The sequence below is a fragment of the Rattus norvegicus genome, chromosome 4 (genome assembly GCF_021556685.1).
Source record: "Rattus norvegicus strain SHRSP/BbbUtx chromosome 4, alternate assembly SHRSP_T2T, whole genome shotgun sequence".
Taxonomy (NCBI): Eukaryota; Metazoa; Chordata; class Mammalia; order Rodentia; family Muridae; genus Rattus; species Rattus norvegicus.
The window spans coordinates 42,353,930-42,376,546 of record NC_141537.1 but is presented as its reverse complement, the minus strand read 5'-3'; the positions used below and the strand labels follow the sequence as shown (position 1 = coordinate 42,376,546).

Genomic DNA, 22,617 nt, shown 5'->3' with positions numbered 1-22,617 from the left:
TTTAAGCTTGGTTTGCTGCATAATTTTCTCACAGTTATGACATAGAATGCTATTATTATAGAGTATGATCATCAGAAAAGGAAGAGAGAACATGTAGAGTGAGGGTTACACAGAATTATATGTGATCAATAATATGCTGTTTCAGAAGACACAGTTGCTAGAAAGATGATTGGTAAGAAACAGAAATTCAGTCAAAAGAAGGATGTGGACAACAGAGTGAGTATGGTAAATGCTGTCTTCATAGACTTAACTATTAATTGTTATTGTATACTGTTGACACCAGATTCATCTACACCTCCTTGAGCATACACCTTCACTTAATATAATAAGTAGGAAAACAATGATTCCACAGCCTGCTCTAAGCATTTATGGATTTGATTCTCACCAGGAGACATCCCATGTGGTATTTTGAAGAGAAGAGAAATGCAAAATCAGATCTCTACCATCTTTATGCTTATTTCCAAGAGAATGGTGTGAAGTCGGTTTCTAGTAGCAATGTTTCTTGTCAATGTCCAATTCTTGGTATTGTGTGCTCAGGGACATTTTAATCATAATATGACTACCTTCAGTTCTATTTTCCATTCAGCAATGTTGCAGCCATTGAGAGCAAAGTTAGTGGCTCTAGGGGCATGGGCAGATTCCTAACCTCCCTTTCTTTTCTGGTCAGAATCCTATACACTGAAATTTCTACATCCAAACCTTGCAATAAAATCATGTGCATACAATTTCTCTATTAAATCCCTTTCTATACTCTGACTAATACAGGGTTTTCCGCTATATTAATGTCACATATATGTTGTCCCTGGTTCAACTCTGTATTCAGTAAATCATGCCTGTCCTAAAAAAAAGTTTATTTCCAATTTCATAAACATTTTTAGTTTTGTTGTGAAAGTAAAGAAGATTGTTTTTAGTTTTGGCTCTTACTCTAGAACATTGTTTTTAGAGATTATCAGGGAAATTTGTCCATATTGATTTGTTAAAGTAATTTTCTCATTCTTTTGTAACAGGGATTTTATGAAACCTTGTGAAAAGAGATGATTCTGCCACATCCTTTTAGAAACTGTGTCATATGCAACTTGCATGGAGTCAATGATAAACATGTTCTAAAGAAATTAAACCTGAATATAGTGATTCATAGTTTCCGGCAATCTCTAATTCCCATGACATACTCTGTTATCTCTACCTAATCCTATTATTACAGTTGTTTATTAGTATGTGACTTTTGCATAACTGCCTAGAGTTGAAACTGCCACTCAATAGACATAACTTGTAAGTCTAAGGAATAGGAGACAGGAAACCCGGCTTCCTAAGGATGACAAGTATTGCATTTTGGATTTGATGTTATAGAAGAAGAGACTTCTTTTCAAAGGCTTCATCTGCTTGCAGTCTATGATTAAGGCCACCTTAAACATGGCCGTTACAAAAAGCTGCATGTTTCCTCAACCTAGCAATTTTTGGCAGCCTTTTGAAGTAAATTATAGTCTTCTCTGCTTACTTCACAACACTGTCCCTTCACCTTCCAAATTAAGTATCACAGTGGTATAAATGCAAAACAGATTAAGTGTCTTTCGGCATGGCTGCCCTTTGTGAGGCTTGGCTGATATCGAAGTGTGGGTCTGAGGCAAATTTTAATTTGAAAATAAGATATGGAAATGATGATATAGAGGATTAGAAGAACCAACTGACTCAATTTGAGGCTGTTCTGGAAACAGATTGATTTGCTTTAACATGCTTATTATGCTTTTACATGCATGCCTGTGTGTGTGTGCAACTGTGTGTGTGCATATTAATACCAGGGAATGTATATGAGAACCAGAGCTCAACTTACTGCAATCGGTTCTCTCCTTGCACCATGGGGATCTGTGGAATCCAACTTGGGCTGACAGAGTTGGGAGCAGAAACCGTAACATGCAGGTGTGTCTCACCTCTCCCAGACTGACATGTTTTAACAGGCAAACAACTGTTTGCACCTTCTTATCAGGGTAAGTCTAGTCAATGGACTTGAAATTCCTTTTATTTTTAAAGACAAAGTTAATACTAGCTTTGGCCTAATAAAATTGATCCAGGGATTAGACAAAAACAATACATGTGAGGTCTTACCAAACATGGCATAGAGAACTTGCTTTTATTGTTGTCAGTGTTAGTTTTTTCAGTCTTACAAATGTGTCCTGATTGGTTTGATGTATATTTGTTCATGGAGAAATTTTTACTAGGGAGATGCAGTATAACCACACACACACACACACACACACACACACACACACACACACACACACAGAGAGAGAGAGAGAGAGAGAGAGAGAGAGAGAGAGAGAGAGAGAGAGAGAGAGAGAGAGAGGCAGAAGGAGAGGGAGAGGGAGAGAGGGAGGGAGGGAGAGAGGGAGGGAGGGAGAGAGGGAGGGGGAGGGAGAGAGAAAGGGAGAGGAGGAGGGTAAGGGGGAAGGAGAGAGACCTACTTACTTCAGCGAGGCTACCCATAGCAGACCAAAGTAACAATTACACCATAGTCTAACTTGGTGAACCAGTGAGTTTCTTGGGCGGTAACTATCAGAAATAGTTAGTTATAGGAGTGAACACCACTCACCAAAACAGCTCTGTCACCAAAAGGCCCACCCAACATGGGTGATGACTCACAAAAGCTGCACCCGCATAGGGACTGACACGCTGGTACAGGAGTGTGGTTCGCTCTGACTTTATGAGAAAGATGGTACCCGATGAAACTCCTATGTTTGACCCAAGTTTCCTCAAAGAAGTGGACTGGAGTCACAATACAACTATATTATCTCTAGCCACTTCTCCAACACATCCTGGAGGAAGTTTGGTTTTGAGGCCTCTCTGTACTGTGGACTTAAATAAAGGGTTTCTTAAAGGTATTGGGTCAGTCGAGAGAGACTGGCGTCATCAGCCCGGAGTAGTTCGTGAAATCTTTGAGCCTATGAAGAGGTCTGGGGATTACTATGTTACAGTTGTAGAAGATGGAACCCTAGGACAAATTGTGGCTACAGCAACTCTGATAATAGAACATAAATTTATCCATTCATGTGCTAAGAGAGGGAGAGTAGAAGACGCGGTCATTAGTGACGCGTGCAGAGGAAAGCAGCTTGGCAAACTGTTTCCAACTCTAACTTTGCTAAGCAAGATGAGCTGTTACAACATCACCCTTGAATGTCTACCACAACATGTCGGTTTCTTCAAAAAGAAGTTTGCCTATACAGTATCTGAAGAAAATTACATGTGTTGGAAGTTTCTAAAGTAAAAACCACCATCAAGAGGTTAATGCTACAAGGCTTTAGCTGTTTTAGAGTTCATTTTTGTTGCTGTAACCCAGTGAGCTTCCTACCTACTAGACTGAAAAAATGCTGTGAGTACCAGTGTATAGCCACAAGAGGATGCCTGTGGCTGCTGGGAGTACAAATGAACAAAAGGTGGGGGGGGGGGTGATTTTTAACCAAAGGAATATATTTCCAACTTGAATCTTTTCTTGCATTGTATTTTTCAAGAGTTTGTCTTCATTTCTTGCTAGTCAAGAGTATGGGTTGTAAACAGTTAATCTGCTCTATGCTGCTTGTATGAATATATATATATATGTATATATATTATATATGTATATATATTATATGTGTATATTATATATATGTATATATATTATATGTGTATATTATATATATGTATATATATTATATGTGTGTATATATTATATACATATAATATATATATATATATATTACAGTGCACCATTTCTCACATTACAGTGAGTTGAACTCTTTTGTTATCATGATCACCAGGTACATCTTTGCACAGCATTAACCCTAATCCTGCACACAACTTGGACAGTCTTTTCAAAGCAACAAAAGGAAAGAAAAATGGGACAGGGTACAACAGCTTAAATATCTATTGTACTAAATATATAGTTCTGTACAGATACTGTACCACCTGTCTCATCTGTCAAAGGATGTTAGAACTATCCAAGGGCAGATACAGAGATCCAGCGTCCTTTCCATGAGTGAGTGATCAGCCCCCAGTGAGGCTTCCACCCAGGTTTCTGTATCTTCAACATCTGAAGCCCTTGAATCACAAAAATGTGTGGTACTGCCTTTGGTACAGCTTTAAAAGGATGGTAGCTTTTTTATTTCATGTGATTATAATGGTACTATTATTCTGACCTTTGTCCTATTTTATTTATATTAATGATTTTTTTTAAAAAACAGAATCAGATACTTTACTAATAATAGTTCTAAACTTTTTCATTCCATGTTATTACATGAAACTTGGTTATATGAAATAAAAAAGCTGCAGCCCTGGAGTTCTTTGCAGTGTTCAGAATATCTCTCTTCTCTTCAGCATGGCTGCTCAGAATCTTTCCCCAGCTGCTTCTACTTAGTTATGGAAGGGAGTTAGAGAATCATGGAAGTTTTGATTATTCCAGACATGTGACATTTTTGTTTATCTCCAGGGTCCCATGAGTCCACCCCTTTCTCCTGGAGAGAAAGCTTCCTTAGGAGGAAATTGCTCTATAAGACTGAGGGAAAGTAAATCTCAGGAAATGGTCAGAATATTTAGAGATTGCCCAAGGCCTCTGTGTGTGTGCTTATCTTTTTCTGCCACAATACTTATATTTTGCTAATGCATGACCTCTAGCAAACATTACCAAACTTTTATGCCTTGGTAAGGCCCCCTTGTTAGAATATGCTTCTATGAGTTCTTACTACCTTGTTACGTCCCTCCCAGTTTAAATTTGACGTTATGCATGCTATTTAAACTATCTAAAAATGAATATATTATTGCCTATCAATGGGAAAGTACAAAATTAAAAAAATACTATGAACATACTGTATACACTTTTATATAACATTTAAATGCTAATAATTGACAGACTACTTTCTATGTTGTGTTAGGCAGCTATACACCACGATGAAAACTACCTTAGTTGAGCTATTTAAAAAGGGGAAAGGCTTAATTTGCATCATGGATTTAGAGGGTTCAGTCCATGGTCACTTAGTCCTGCAATTTTGGGTTGAGGGTGACACAATCAATATGGTGCAGATACGTAACACAGGGCCTGTTCTCACAGTAGCCTGGAAGCAAAGAGAAAAAAGTAAAGGAGCAGACTCCCAAAGTCTTTGTAAGGGCACCCACCCCATGTAATCTACCCTCTTTCCAATGATCTCCTCCTACTAAATAAGTTTTATCAGCTCCCAAGAGTGCTTAAGGTTTGGTAATCAAGTTTTTAACACAGGTGACTTGGGAAGACATTACATCTAAGCTATCCTAGCTAGCCACAAAGACCATGCTGAAATCTCTTCTTTTGTGGTATCACAAATGAGAATTAGCAGAGAGACAGATAGATTCAATGTTCAGACCTGGAGGTTGAAGTGGAGAGTAGTTATGAGTTGTCACAGTGTTTCTCTTTAGTGTAGAAGTTCTCAACATGTGAGTTGCAACCCCTTTGAGGGTCAAATGGCCCTTTCACAGACACTATATGTCAGATGTCGTACCCATCAGATATTTACATTATGATTCATAACAGTAACAAAGTCACCGCTATGAAGTAACAATGAAAATAGTTCTATGGTTGGTGTTCACCTCAACAAGAAGGGTCTCAGTATTAGGAAGGTTGAGAATCACTGCTTTAGAGTGACAGAAATGTCTTCAAATTAGATGTTGGTGATTAGATGAAACAGAAAATATGTTAATGTTCGCTAAGTTATATGCTAAAATTTGGTGGACCTATGTATATATTATGCATATGTAAACAGGTATGAAATTCTAAAAAAATAAAAATAAAAGTAGTTGAATGTCATCAAGATATCTTAAAATGGATTTGTATCTACTATATCTGGTAAATTTAAATTGAAATACTGTGAACTAAGCATGGCAGAACAATAATTTGGGGGAGAGAGAACTGGAATCGGTATGTGGGAGTGAGCATCTCTAGGCTGAGCTAAAAACCTAGGACAATAAAAATTCCAGGAATCTATGTGGATTGCTCTAGCTAAAACTTGTAGCAACTGGGGATATGGAGCATAAAGTGGCCATCCCCTGTAACCAAAAAAGACTTCCAATGGAGGGCCTTGGATAACTATTTAGTCACAAAACTTTAGACCCACAATTTATCCAGCCTACAAGGTATGCAGAAGGAACAGAAATTGAGGGAACATCCAACCAATGACTGGCCCAGCTTGGTATTCATTAGAGAGAGTCCACCCTTGAAACTGTTAATGATATTCTGCTATACTAGCAGATAGGAGCTTAGCATAACTGTCCTCTAGAGGTTTCACCAAAAACTAAAGGAAACTGATACAGAGACCCACAGCCAAGCAGTCAAAGGAGTTTGGGGGAAGTCTCTTGAAGGGGTGGGGGAGGGTTGTGGGAGCCAGAGAGGTCAAGGACACCACAAGAAAACATACACAATCAACTAATCTGGGCCCATAGGGGCATAGAGACTGAACTGCCAATGAGCCAGCATTCATGGGGTGGACCTAGGCCCTCAGGAAATATGTCATAATTGTGCAGCTTGGTCTTCATGTGGAACTCCTAACAGCAGAAGCAGGGGCTGTTGCCTGCTCTTTTGACTGCCTTTCAATCCCTTTCCCCTGTGTTTCCTTTCCTCAACACAACAGAAGAAAATGTACCTACTCCTACTACAACTTGATTTGCCAAAATGGGCTGATATCCATGGGAGGCCTCCCATTTTCTGAGGAGAAAGGTCTGTACTGTGGGAGTTGAAGTGGGGGAGGGGAGATGAGAGCAAGGAACTGGGAGTTGAGGAGAGAGGGGAAGATGGATGTAAAGTAAAAAAAAGAAAATAGCAGAACAAAATCTAAATTTACAAACATCTTTTAGACTGTTTTGAAAACCTAATCTACTTCCAGATACAAGCCATGCATTATGTTATAAGGTATAATCTTGAGGCTCAAATGCTTTGTGATTTAGAAAGAATTCAATATAAAAATCACATAAACAAACCCAGAGTGTCACATAGCATCACCACCTGCTACAGCATTTCATTTACAGCTTCTGAAAGAAACTAAATTAAACAGAGTCATCACCATTCACTAGTCAGTTACTGATTTCAAAAGCATTTTATATTGTATACTTGAAATGTCTCGGAGTTACTTCCTGTGTGTGGATACTTGTTGAAAGGGTAAGTTACACACTTTTTCAATTACATTCAAAAGAACTGTAGCACTTAAAATCATATTAAAAATCATATTGTTGAAGCAAATTTAATTTCTCCATCGACCATTTTAAAATTTGCTTTATTTATGAGCATGCTAAAGATTGCACTTTTGAAAATAAGTTCCTAGTCTTCTATAATTCATTTGTTAACATTGAGTTATTTTCCCACATTCAAATACTCAAATTTGATATTAAAAGAACTCACTGCAATTATATAGTTCAATTCTCTGGTACAGTTGGTCAGAAAACAATGCCCTAATCAAATCAAATATTCTTTTTAACCAATGTAGGAATCATGTTCTATTTTGGGGCTAGCTCTTAGTTAAACATTAGTGTGTTTGAGATAGCTGATGTCTTGGAATCTGATCTATAGGAGGAACAATCACTCCTACAAACACACACACACACACACACACACACGCACACGCACACGCACACGCACACGCACACGCACACATATGTCAAGATCCTAATCCAGCAATGTGTATGTTACTTCCTGTGTAAGTTACTTCACATGGTAAAGTAACTTTGTAAGAGGTATTAAATTATGGCGGAAGATTTTTCTATGCAAATTGGCTGTAATCCCAACTCCTCTTTATTTTTTTTTTCTGAAAAAGAATTTTTTTTATTAACTTGAGTATTTCTTATTTACATTTCTAATGTTATTCCCTTTCCCGGTTTCCGGGCAAACATCCCCCTAGCCCCTCCCCCTCCCCTTCTTTATGGGTGTTCCCCTCCCCCACCCTCCCCCCATTGCCACCCTCCCCCCAACAATCACGTTCACTGGGGGTTCAGTCTTAGCAGGACCCAGGGCTTCCCCTTCCACTGGTGATCTTACTAGGATATTCATTGCTACCTATGAGGTCAGAGTCCAGGGTCAGTCCATGTATAGTCTTTAGGTAGTGGCTTAGTCCCTGGAAGCTCTGGTTGCTTGCCATTGTTGTTCATAAGGGGTCTTGAGCCCCTTCAAGCTCTTCCAGTTCTTTCTCTGATTCCTCCAACGGGGGTCCTATTCTCAGTTCAGTGGTTTGCTGCTGGCATTCGCCTCTGTATTTGCTGTATTGTGGCTGTGTCTCTCAGGAGAGATCTACATCTGGCTCCTGTCGGCCTGCACTTCTTTGCTTCATCCATCTTGTCTAATTGGGTGGCTGTATATGTATGGGCCACATGTGGGGCAGGCTCTGAATGGGTGTTCCTTCTGTGTCTGTTTTAATCCTTGCCTCTCTATTCCCTGCCAAGGGTATTCTTGTTCCCCCTTTTAAAGAAGGAGTGAAGCATTCACATTTTGATCATCCGTCTTGAGTTTCACCAACTCCTCTTTAAAAGAGAGTCAGGACAATCAGAGATTTAAAGAGTGGCATTGGGGTCAAACAGAGAAGAAGCTACTGCCTTATTGGCTCTCGAGGTGACAGAGAAGCATGAAAGCCAAGGAATGCAGGAGGCCTCTTCAAGCTGGGCAAGGCTCACAAGACAGTTTCCCTGCATGCTCCCCTACCATCCAGTGTCTCCAGAAAGAATTCAGGTTTGGTTGAAAACAAGTTGATTTTAAAATAGACTCCCGCCTCTCTTTTCTGATCCCTTTTTTCTCATTTTCTTTCCCATTAACAATAGGGCTTTGCTTCATATCCTACTCTGATTTGAAAGTATAATCTTTTTACTCAACATTCTGAATTGTGAGGCTGTCATCAGATGTTTTGAACAAAAGACTGACCTCTTGGAATCTAAATAGACTAGTCAAAAGGAAGAGTTGTAGTGAGGGTATAGAAAAGTGACTTAATCGGTGTAACTAGTGTCTGCTTCCCCTGGATCCATCCTATAGAAACTACCAGGAACTTCCAGATTTTATAGAGAAAGGAAACAAAGAAGGTTGGAGTATGCACAGTTGAGAGCAGATAGTTTTGGTCAGACCAGTAGTCTGAATAATCATTACCCAACTGTTTCTCTAAAGGTGTTACTGTTTCCATACTCTGTGAGGAGCAGTGTAGTTCCCATGGGTGATTGCTCTTGGGAGCACTTTTGGTCCATTGCTTCCACCATGAGGTAATTGGTTCTGTGAGGTGGGCCACTGTTTGTGTGTAGTTTCAAATGCTTGTCACCAAGATGTTAATTGATTAGTCCTGCCATTCTTTGATGGCAGGGTAATCACCGAAGAAAATAGTAACACTTTTAAAATTAGTTCTTTGAGTTTGAAAATAGTCAAAAATATGGATATCTTAAAAATGAGACATGAAAATATATTATGGAAGCATAAAGAAAAACTTCAACATTATGCATGTCTAAACCACAATGACTTAGCTAACATCCAACACTGATTAGAATGCCTGCCTTAAAAATAGAAACAGAAAGAACTTTACAAAGACTCAACAAGACTACAACCTGGTTCTTTAAGAGACTTAATATGATACATAAATCTTTAGACAAACTCACTAAAGGGCACAGAGACAGCATCCAAATTAACAAAACCAGAAACGAAAAGGGAGACATAACAACAGAAATAGAGGAAATTAAAAAGAAATCATCAGATACTACAACAAAAGCATATACTCAACAAAACTGGAAAACCTAGTTGAAATGGATGATTTTCTAGACAGATACCACATTCCTTAATTAAATCAAGAGCATCTAAATTATCTAAACAAGTCCATATCCCATAAGGAAATAAAAGAATTCATTAAAAACCTCACAACCAAAAGAAAACCCAGGGCCAGACAGATTTAGTGCAGAATTCTACCAGACCTTCAAAGAGGACCTGATACCAATATTCCTCAAACTATTCCATAAAATAGAAACAGAAGGAACACTACCTAACTCATTCTAAGAAGCCACAATTTCTCTGATATCTAAACCACACAAGGACCCAACCAAAAAACAGAACTTCAGACCTATCTTGCTTGTGAATATCCATTCAATAATACTAAATAAAATTCTTGCAAACCAAATCCAAGAATACATCAAAACCATCATTCACCATGGTCAAGTAGGCTTCATCCCATGGATGCAAGGTTGGTTCAATATACAAAAATCCATTAACTTAATCCACTATATAAGCAAACTCAAAGAAAAATTGACATTATCATCTGCTTAGATGCATAAAAAGCATTTGACAAAATACAATACCCCTTCATGTTAAAATTATTGGAGAGATCAGGAATTCAAGAATCATACCCAAACATAATAAAAGCAATTTCCTGCAATCTGACAGCCAATATCACATTAAGTGCTGTTGTGGTTTGCCCTGAAGTTTTCTGTATTTTGATGCTAATTCCACTGCCCCAAGGACAGCTGCCTAGTCAAGGACTCACAACTCTGGTGACTTCACCAGAACCACCTCTCCATTGAATTTGTAAAGTACAGGTGAGGGGCAGGTACAGGATAGAAGGAGGCCTGTCATTGGAGGAGAAGGAAGGATGGGTGGGAGATAAGTTTGAAAGAAGAGGAGGAGACCAGAGAGAAAGGAGAGACAGGAGGGAGAGAGGGGCAGAGAAGCCGTGGCAGGACAAGATGGCAGGTGATATTAAGATTCTGCTCTGTGTATTTACAGGTTGTTATTAATGTTCTCAAGATATGAATGGTACTGGGCTTTGTATGTTTAAGTGGGCAATTATATCTTATCAATTGGGTCAAAGATTATTGTATTGTGTGTTCTTTTATGTGAAGGTTTGAGTGTAGGAAAGTGCGCGGCTGGGATGTGTTTCCGCCAAGATATCTAGCAGATATCTTGGGGCACCGCGGTGCGGACCTAGTGGGGTAATAGACAACTATACCTCATTATTTTTATACTTTTACAACAACAAAGTGCCACCAAAATCTGAGACAAGGATGCCCACTCTTCCCATATCTATTCAATACAGTACTTGAAGTTCTAGCTAGAACAATAAGACAACAAAAAGAGATCAACGGGATACAAGTTGGCAAAGAAGAAATAAAGGTATCCCTATTTGCAGATGATATGATAGTATATATAAGCAAACCCAAAAAATTCTACTGGAGAACTTTTCCAGATGATAAACAACTTCAGCATAATGGCTGGATATAAAATTAACTCAAATAAATAAGTTGCCTTCCTTTATATAAATGATAAACAGGCTGAGAAAGAAATTAGGAAAATAACTCCCTTCACAATAGCCAAAAATCATATAAAATATCTTGGGGTAACTTTAACCAAACAAGTGATAAATCTGTATGACAATAGCTTCAAGTTTCTCAAGAAAGAAACTAAAGAAGATCTCAGAAAATGGAGAGATCTCCCATGCTCATGGATTGGCAGAAGTAGCTGTAAAATTGATCATCCTACCAAAGACAATCTACAGATTCAGTGCAATCCCCCATCAAAATCCAAACATAATTCTTTAAAGTCATGGAAAGAGGAATTCTCAAATTCATCTGGAAAGGCAAGAAAACCAGAATAGTGAAAACAATTCTTAACAATAAAAGAACGGGTGAGGGAATCACCATCTCTGATTATATTAAAAAGTTATATTAAAACTTTTTCCTTTAAGTCACTAAATTTGTAATTTGCTAAGTAGCTGGAACCCAACAATACTTGAAACTCTAAGAATTACTGTTCTTATTTTGAAAATAAAATAATAAAGTTATTTGGAGGTATTTGAATGACTTATTTAATTTAAAGACAAAACTAAATTCAGAGTATAAAGCCACCCCAAGGAACATTATTCATATTTCTTAAAAGGTCTTTATATGTTAGGGCTATGAAAATTGTTCAGATGTTGAGGCCTTGCTACATAATCATGAAGACCTGAGTTCAGAACTCAAAACTCACTTAAGCTAGGTTTACCACAAAATAATAATACTATTAGGTCTGACAAACCTGAGCACTCATATGTGTGTTCCCCTCGAACAAATTGCATGTAAACTCTCTCTCTCTCTCTCTCTCTCTCTCTCTCTCTCTCACACACACACACACACACACACACACACACACACACACAGAGAAGCAGGTTGGGGGAGGCAGAGAGACAGAAACATACAGAGAGAGAGAGAGAGAGAGAGAGAGAGAGAGAGAGAGAGATTTTCCTAAAAATCCTGATGTTAGATTTTTGCTCACTATCAATGCAGACATGAAGACCTCTATTCTCTATCATGTGGAGCTTACTCTGTGAAAGAAAAAAAACTTAGATAAAGATGAAATATTGAGTTTGCTTTAAATTCTAAAAATGACATAATTGGCCCAAGGCCAGATCATGCCCAAGGACGATGTTTTCTGTACTTACTCAAGGGCTTGTAACAGTGTTCTAGACCAGAAGAGAAACAATGCAATGGTATATTATTTGAGTTTCTTGCCAAATCTTGTCAAGGACAGTGTGAAAGAGCTAGTGACAGAGTCACCTGGTTTGTGATAAAAAAAAAAAAAAAGCAACTATTGTCATTTTTCCAAGGAATGCCAAAAGAGGACCATGATATAAATTGTCAGGCCAAGTAAGTGAGTGCCTTAGCTTTTTCCTTTTAAAGATTACAGCATTACCCACTTTAAGATCTACATGAAGCCAGAATGGCATGAATGAAAGATTTTATAATGCAGTTTCCAGGGCATTCTCTGTTAAGCTCCAACCACTCTTCTTCATTAATATTAATGGAATAAAGCTGGTCTTTTATTTATCCACATTTTTCTCATTAGCTTTTAAGGGATTAACAAAAAAGAACCATTTTAATTGCAGGATAAAGACAAAGTGTAAACAGCCTGGGAGTGAGTATATGTCAGCTCATCTCTCCTCAGGCATTTCAGTTACACTATAACTGACTACGTTATCATTATTAATAATCTAGATGGTTTTCACATGATACTCTTCAAAGACCCAAACTTCTCTTGTCTCTGATGTTTTGGTTTTGTTTTTGGATATTTTTTTAATGTGGCCTGCTACCTAGTCATTCTGTCCTCTAGGGATGACTATTTAATTATAAGACACAATACTATGTTCCCATTACTTCACTGGTAAAATACAGAAGAGCAACAAAGTACTTAGTAATTGTATCATTCATATTCTTTCCTGGGCTGAAACAACATTTTTAGAGGTAAGTGATAGTAATAGAAACAAAAGGTCCAAACTCACAACCCACAACCGAGTCCACTGGCAGCTATGGGAGATCTCAGGGAACAGAGAGGGTTGCTAGAAGGCATTATGGGAGCATTCCATGTCTGTGTTGCTCTCTTTGCTTCTGTTTCCCCTCTTCCTCTGATTATGTGTCTTTCTGACCTGTGTGTGTGTGTGTGTGTGTGTGTGTGTGTTTGTGTGTGTGTGTGTGTGTGTGTCTGTCTGTCTGTTTGTCTGTGTGTGGTGATGTGCTGTTTATTGCTCCTGTATACCTTTCATTCTCCATGAGCAGTCGCTGTGTTCTTTCTTCTCCCCACTGCCTTCCCTATTTGATCACTCCTGGAGTAAAAATGGCTTCACATCGGCTTTTGAGTGCCCTTATGTTCAGCTGCAATGAACCACATAAGACTCCCTGTCTTTTTTTCCTTTTTGGGTAAGAGTCTTTCATCTTTATTCTGTCAGTACTGTGGCTAACGTGACTTTGGGAAAAAACAAGGTTGTTCTTGCTCAGTCAAACGTGGAATTCATAGTATGTAAATGCGATTGTTTACTGTGTTCTGGATGATGCACTATACTATAATAGAGTAATAATAAGAGACTACACATTTTTATGTAATTAGAGATAAAGGAAGACATAATTACATAGTTTGTGTCCATTGTTTTAATAACAGTAAATTATCATGTTTATTCGTAATAGCTAATCAAAACCAGGAACTAGACAAAGTATCTCTCTTTCCATTGCTTCAACCACACACAAGCACACGTACTCTTGATTCTTAAACCCTGTGTAGTATTATTTTCACTCCTGTTGTACAGGAAAACTGAAGTGGGCACGAGCATGCTGTTCAAAGTTACACACAGAAAAAGTGTGTGTCAGACTTGTAATCAGAGCCCAGGTGGCCTGTGTTCCCGAAGTCATTGTCCCAATTGTGTATCTTATTCTTTATTTCCCAGTGATATTTAAAAAAAAATTACAAGTTACATGAATATTGATGAAGGCAACACACTTACATTATTCTTTCATCTTTCCAACAATAAAACTGTGAAATCAGAATTTATACTGTTTTATTAACACTGTGACACATGATAAAACATTTTATTGCTCTTTGGTTTCTTTCCATATACCCTTAATATACATACATGCTTGAAATTCCTAAGTAAGAGGCTAGGTTTTTATCTTTTACTTTGTAATATTGGGTGCCTTTTTGACATAGGAAAACAAAACTTACAAACAAGTTTGTATGCCAAAGAGAACTTAGTTCCCAAATCAGTTAATGATTTCAATTTTGAGACATGGTTTAAACTGTTTTTCTTTTGTTCTTCTCTTACATATGACATCCAGACCACAGTTTTCTCTCCCTCCCCTCTCTCTAGTTTCTCCCTCCCACCTCCCTTCTCCCCACAGATACCGTTCTTCTACTGTCTGTCCTCAGAAGAGAACAAGCCTCCCAGGGAAATCAAGCAAACACTGCATAACAGGCTACAATGGATCAGGCACACACTGTCACATCAAGGCTGGACAAGCCAACCCAGTAGGAGGAAAATGGTCCCACAAGTAGGCAAAAGAGTCACAGACAGCCCCCACTCTCACTTTTACGATTCCCACACAAACACCAAGCTACTCAGCCATAACATATATGCAGAAGACCTAGGTCAGACCTCTCTACGGGGTCCTCCTAACTTCTGCTGCAAGTTTTGATCCCAGTCAGTTGATTCTGTGGGTATTTATCTGATAGTGTCTCTGACCCCTCTGATTCTACCAACCCTCCCTTCTCCTCCCCATTCCCCTCCTCTCTCCTCCTCCTCTGAGGGACTTCTTGAGTTCTGCTTAAAGTTTGGCTGTGGGATTCTGAAACTGCTCTCATCAGTTGCTGCATGAAGCTTCTTTGATGATTTCCACTAGGTTCCAGTCCCAGAAGACTGCAGGTAGGACAAACTGTAGGCTGTAGGTTTTGTAACTGGATTGATATCCTAATCCCTACACTTGAGACCTTGCCTGGTTACAGAAGATGGGCACTTCAGGCTCCATGTCCCCTATTACTAGGAGTCTTTGGTAGGATTACTTTCATAGATTTCATGGAATCTCCATTACACTAGTTTCGCCTTGCCCCCACAATGCCCAGCCTCAATTCCAGTCATTTCTCCCAGTATTTTCTCCTGCTTACTCCCACTACCTGATACCTCCTGCTCATAACTGCACACATCCCAAGTCCACCCACAAGAGCTATACTCTTTCCCCTTCCCAGGGGAAACTTTTTGTACCTGCTTAAACTCTCCTTGTTACATATCTGGGTCTGTGGACTGATTTTTTAAAAGCTAATATCTACTTATAAGTGAATTCATACCATGTTTAACTTTCTGGGTCTGGGTTACTTCACTCAGGATGATTTTTTTTTCTTGTTCCATGTACCTGAAAATTTCATGAAGTCATTATTTTGAACAGCTGATTACTACTCCATTGTGTAAATACCACATTTTCTTCATCCATTCTTTGTGTGAGAGACTTCTAGGTTCTTTCCAGTTTCTGGCTATTAAAAATAAAGCCGCTGTAAACATAGTTGAGCATGTGTCTTTGTGATAGGATGGAGTGCTCTTTAGGTATAAGCCAAGGAGTGGTCTATCTCAGTCTCGAGGTTGAAGGACTCCCAATTTTCAGAGAAATTGCCATATTGATTTTCGAACTGTACGTGTTTTCACTCCCACCAGCAGTAGAGTAATGCTCCCCTTGCTCCACATCCCTGCCAGCATGAGTCATCACTTACGTTATTCACCATTGTAATAGCTATAAGATGAAATTTCAAAATAATTTTGGTTTGCATTTCCCTGATGCCTAAGGATGTTCAACATTTCTTTTCATGTTTCTCAGCCACTTAAGATTACTCCGTCAAGAATTTTCTGATTAGATTTGTGCCCCATATTTAAATTGGAAGATTTAGTTTGTTGATGTCTAGTTTTACATATTGTAGATATAAGCCCTCTGTTAGATAAGGGATTGGTGAAAATCTTTTCCCACTCTGTAGACTGCTGTTCTGTCCCATTGACAGTGTTGTTTGCTTTACAGAAGCTTGTCAGTTTTTTGAGGGACCATTTCTTAATTATTAATCTTAGTGCCTGCACTATTGGTGTTCTGTTTAGGAAGCTGTCTCCTTTGCCAGTAAGACAAAGTAGTCTTCACGTTTTCTTCTATCAGGACTAGTGTATCTGATTTTATGTTGAAATCTTTGATTCACTTGGATTTGAGTTTTTCGCAGGGTGATAGGGATCTATTTGCATTCTTCTATTTGCAGACATCCAGTTAGACAAGCACCATTTAGTGAAGAAGATTTTTCTATGGTATATTTTTGGTTTCTTTACCAAAAATTAGATATCCATTGGTGTGTGGATTTATATCTGTATCTCTGATTTGATTCTGTTGGTCAGTGTGTCTGTTTTTATGCCAATACCATGCAGTTTTTACTACTACAGTTGTGTAGTACAGCTTGAGGTCAGAGACTGTGATACCTCCAGAAATTTTTTTTATTGTGGAGGATTGTTTTAGCTATCCTGGTTTTTGTTTTGTTTTGTTTTGCTTTCTACATAAATTCGAGTATTGTTATTTCATGGTCTGTAATGAATTGTGTTGGAAATTTGATGGCGATTGAGTTGAACCTGTAGGTAACTTTTAATAGGATGGTCATTTTTACTATGTTAATTCTACCAATCCAAAACCATGGGAGATATTTCCATCTTCTGATATCTTCCTAAATTTTTCTTTAAAGACTTGAAGTTTTTATTATACATGTCTTCCACTCGCTTGGTTAGTTACTCCAAAATATTATTTATGCCTATTTTGAAGGGTGTTGTTGCCATGACTTTCAAAGACCTAATACCAATATTTCTCAAACTATTCCACAACGTGAAATAGAAGTTCATGAGGCCACAGTGACCGAGTCTAGGCAGTGGAGGCATTTCTGCTAATAGATTGGTCATTCACCTGTTTTCCTGATGGTTTACTAAGAGACAATTTCTCTTTCATATTAAAAGGAATAAGTATATAATTTACAGCAGAATTTCTTAGTGCTTGTGGTTTCCTCTGTCTCCTGCATAAAGTCCCATCTTGTCTTTACAGCTCTACAGGGAGAATTGTGATCTGAATCCAGCAGGTCTCCCCAGGAAACCCTTTGTTCACCAAAGTCTCTTTTCCCCTCAGGCCAAGACTGGTCAGGGTAAAGTTCTAGGTGGTGGATCAGGGGACTCTGGGTCTGAGACTGGCAGGGAAAAATCTCCAGAGAATTCATTTTAAGATAGTACTCTCTCTCTCTCTCTCTCTCTCTCTCTCTCTCTCTCTCTCTCACACACACACACACACACACACACACACACACACACACACACACACACAAGGGTCTGCTTTCTTTACAGAGACAACTAACCCTCTACAGACTCAAATGACTCTTGGGTTTACCAGGAACCAGGAAAGTCTTGTTGTTTGCTGAAGAATCCTGGGCTGGGTCAGCACTAGACAACCTAGTCAGCTCTAGGATTCACACACAAATACACTCAGTCTCTCTATTCATGAAGAGCAGACACCACACCACACTGACATCAGTTACTCTCTCTTCCTGCTCCCACAACTTATTAATGAATTCCAAGACAACAAGGGCATCTTCTGGGAAACAGGTTCACCCAAAGAAACAAAGTGAAGCAGCAGAAAGGGCTGGAAACTTAAGACTGCGTCTATCCTGTCAAAGGAAGTGATGGCTCAGTTTATAAAGTGCTTGCCCTGCAGTAATAAGAATTTGATTTCAATCCCCAGAGCTCATTCAAAAAAGCCTTCTTGTAACCATAGTGTTTGCTGTGATCCCTGGACCTCAATGGCCCAACTTCCTAGCTATTTCGTAGGCTAACAAGAGAGATCTATCTTAAAATCATGTCACCAGTGCTTGAGGAATGACACCTTAGGTTGGCCTCTAGTCTCCACATGAAAAGATGTGTTTATAACCAGATGGTGATGTCTTTTTCCTGTAATCTCAGAATTTAAGGGGCCAAAGAAGGAGGATTCAAAGTTCAAAGGCAGCCTTATCTAAGATGAGGCACCCTACAGCCAAAGAATAACAAAACAATCCTTTGCAAACCCCACCAAAACAGTCTAGATTTCTTGGAGAACTTGCATTCTAGCAGTTTCTCACTATTTGTTAGGACAGCCAAACCCTGTGTCAGAGCTAAATCCCAGAGCTCCTGGCAAGCTATACTAATGCAGATGACATCCTGGGAGATGGGACATCCAAGACCTGCTGTGAGCTCAGGGTCCTCATGGGCGTGTCTTTCAGAGGTTGGTAGTCGGGGTTGGGAGGAGTCTAGGGCTGGCGCTAGGGACCAGAAGTCTCCCTTAGAAGGACTGATTTGGTACAGACTGAGGTCTCAGGACTCCCATGTAGGTCCTATGAAGGCTGGGCTGGAACAGACTCTGAGAAAATCCAGGGAGCAGAGGGCTGAGGCCAGGTTCTCCCGATCTGTGATACTCGCTGGGACACACGCGCAGCCCCAGCAATGCAGGGCGGAGTCTGGGCACGCCTGGTAACCGCGCTGATGCTCCTGGTCTCCGGAGAAGGACAGCAAGGTAGGTGGCTGGACGGGGCGCATACAGGCGCTGCCGGGAGCTGGGCTGAGGACCAGCTTTGCTGAGGAATCAGTGGCGTTCCCTGGACCTGTCAGCATCTCGGTGCCTTTCTCCAACCAGCCGCTCCTGGAATTTACTTTAAGCTTAAGTTGCCAGAACTTCTTTTTGGAAACCCTTGGTCCTGTTTTGGTTTCTTTTGTTCCGTGCAGATCTCCTGATCTTTAAACTCCTTTAATTTGCTGCAAGAACCTTTGCCGAATCTGCCGGATACCATACCGGAAAATGATTCGGAATTAGTTAGAAACTAATGATTACCACTCCCAGGCCTCCTCTGGAAACAATTGGTGAAAGTTGCATCTCGAAGTACACGACTGGGTTAGTTTTGCATATGATAGTTTTCTCATCATTTAGTAGTCAGTTTTGTGCTGTGAAAGGGAGCTTGTCATGTTTCATCAAAACAGGACAGAGAAGTGTACAGCAGAGTGACGTTAATGACACAAAACAGAGCCACGTCCCTTAACCTTTCTGAGTGTCTTTGTCCGCTTACCGATAGGAATATTAAACAAATGTCACTTAGTCTTGTAAGTCAGTTTTTTGCGGGAAGTTAATGATGTGCACAGCTATCTGCAGCTTGAAGAAAAGCCCCATGCACCTGTTCTAAAGGTTGAAGATATAATTGTCTTTGTACTTTCATGTCAATCCTGAGGAGTTTTATTAATATAAGTTTGGCCTGAAAAGTGAGAAAGAAGTCGGTATGCCCCACGTGGATGATGATGATGATGATGATGATGATGATGATGATGATGATGATGATGATAATAACAACAACAACAACAACAATAATAATACCACCATCATCACCATCATCACATCAACACTCAATTTACTTCTTAACCCGGTGGCATTCATCTGTGGCTTCTTGTTAGATTAACCAGGTATCCAGAAAAAGCTTTTCTTAAACTAACATATTCATAGGCAGAAGAGTGTGACTGGATCCAGGTATCTAGTGTCTAAAGAACAGATCACCCATTAGGATACCTGTCTTCTTAAAGCTGTTTGTTTATGTTTTGTTTTGTTTTGTTTTGTTTTTTTGCTCATTGCTACTGAGAATCTCTGAACCTTTTGTTTCTAGTTCTTTATTAGGTATAGAATACATTTTATTCAACTAGTCAGCACACTGTGTTGGAGAACATTATAATTTATTCCTTGTAGATATTCTCAAGCCCATTATTTAATCATCTTTTCCCTCTCCCCTTACGCTTCCTAACCCACAGAAGGAATGCCACTAAGAATTTCTAGAACTTATGAACAATAAGTACTAATTATACAGCCATTGTGTTTCCAGAAAATACTTGTAAACATGTTTATTAGCATATCCCAATATTTAGAAAGATGTTTCTAATTTTTCTGTAAATCACATTAACAATTCTATTAGGATGGTGTGTAGACCAAATAGATCACTCACCTAGAGTGTGTTATGGTTTTAGTAAATTCATTCAACCATGTACAGCCGTTTCATAGTCATTCTGCTTTTGGTTTTGAGTATTTGTCCAGTCTGTGTATTTTAATAAATGGGATCATATTAAAGGAATAATTTTCACATAATGTAATGTTTTAAAGATGTACCATGATATAATATGGATCAGAATGTCATTTACTTTTAAGGCTGACTAGTATTCAACTCTAAAGAGGCAGTGTATTTTGTGCATGCATTCTTCTGTCGATGGATTTATTTGCTTCTGTCTTTCTGATTTTATACATAACGTTGCCACAGCATCTCTGTATAAGTGTTTGTATGAACGCATGTTTTTATTTTTACCCAGGAAGAGGTTTACTGGGTCAGAAGAAAGCTTAATTTTGGAGTGGGTAGTGCCTTCCAAGAGTGGCTGCACTGTATTCCTATAGCAATTCCCTTATTTCAATTCACTCACATACCTACTAACATTTAAAGTTGCCTGATGTTTTGATTTTAGTCAACCTAGCAGATATCAGCTTGCATATTTCATTGTGACTTGGTTTATATTTCCCTGATGACTAATGATTTTAAGCAAGTCTTAGTCATTTCTATATTGACATTTCTACGTATTCTTTGAAAAGAGTCCTAGTTAGATCTTTGCCCTTAAAAAAATGAATTCTTGAAGGATTTTGTTTTGCTGTTGTTGATTTATAGGAATTGCTAGTATATTTTAGACTTAATTTTCTTGTCATCTGTATGTATGCATTTATTTTTCCCATTTTGTTCGTGGATTATCCTTTTGTTTTCTGCATCTTTTGCAGCACAAAATTCTTAGATTTTCTGGAGACAAGGCTATACTATGTAGTGTATGCTTGCCTGAAACATGTAATCCTCTTCAGCGTGCTAGGGTTACATGTACCACCACACTGAATTTAAATTTTTAATTTTTGATGAAGCTTGATTTCTATTCGATTAGTGTCTTAACATATTTCCCAACTAATTCTCAGCTTTAGAGAATTATGATCTGCCTATTGTACTAAACTAGAAAGTAATGCATTATAGGAAAGAGACAGTAAAAACCATTTGCATATGTTGCCACTGTGAGCCTATCATTTATAACCTGACACAGTCTTTCAAAGTATTTGAAATCAAAGTATTGTAGATCTTTTTACATGCTACTTAGTTGACCTAAATCACACCAGAACATAGATTAACAAGCAGTAGTATACATTTACATGAACTTTTGTTTTGGGGGAAATACACTGAGGCTTTTCTTTTCTTTCTTTTTTTTTTTTTTTTTTTTTTTTGTCAGGCCTTTATATTTTTATTTTATATTTATTTATTGTTTTTACATTACAGGCCTTTTGTATATATCTTATAGTTTCTGGTTTAGGATTTTTATGGGATTTTTGTGTGTGTCTCCATGTCTTAATATGTATTTCTTGAGCTTCTTCTTTGGATATTTTTCTTCTGTTTGCTTGTTTTGTCTATTCTAGTTTGTCTCTTTTTATTTTATCTACTTTTATTTTATTATTGTTTTTTTTATTTATTTTTTTTTATTAACTTGAGTATTTCTTATATACATTTCGAGTGTTATTCCCTTTCCCGGTTTCCGGGCAAACATCCCCCTCCCCCCTCCCCTTCCTTATGGGTGTTCCCCTCCCAACCCTCCCCCCATTGCCGCCCTCCCCCCATAGACTAGTTCACTGGGGGTTCAGTCTTAGCAGGACCCAGGGCTTCCCCTTCCACTGGTGCTCTTACTAGGATATTCATTGCTACCTATGGGGTCAGAGTCCAGGGTCAGTCCATGTATAGTCTTTAGGTAGTGGCTTAGTCCCTGGAAGCTCTGGTTGCTTGGCATTGTTGTACTTTTGGGGTCTCGAGCCCCTTCAAGCTCTTCCAGTTCTTTCTCTGATTCCTTCAATAGGGGACCTATTCTCAGTTCAGTGGTTTGCTGCTGGCATTCGCCTCTATATTTGCTGTATTCTGGCTGTGTCTCTCAGGAGCGATCTACATCCGGCTCCTGTCGGTCTGCACTTCTTTGCTTCATCCATCTTGTCTAATTGGGTGGCTGTATATGTATGGGCCACATGTGGGGCAGGCTCTGAATGGGTGTTCCTTCAGTCTCTGTTTTAATCTTTGCTTCTCCCTTCCCTGCCAAGGGTATACTTTTTCCTCATTTAAAGAAGGAGTGAAGCATTCACATTTTGATCATCCATCTTGAGTTTCGTTTGTTCTAGGGATCTAGGGTAATTCAAGCATTTGGGCTAATAGCCACTTATCAATGAGTGCATACCATGTATGTCTTTCTGTGATTGGGTTAGCTCACTCAG

The 22,617-nt window shown here is 38.8% G+C and overlaps 1 pseudogene; it reads left to right on the top strand.

Moving 5' to 3' along the window:
• The first annotated feature begins 2,704 nt into the window (after positions 1–2,704).
• Gnpnat1-ps1 (glucosamine-phosphate N-acetyltransferase 1, pseudogene 1) lies at positions 2,705–3,256 on the top strand (annotated as a pseudogene).
• Positions 3,257–22,617: the final 19,361 nt, after the last annotated feature.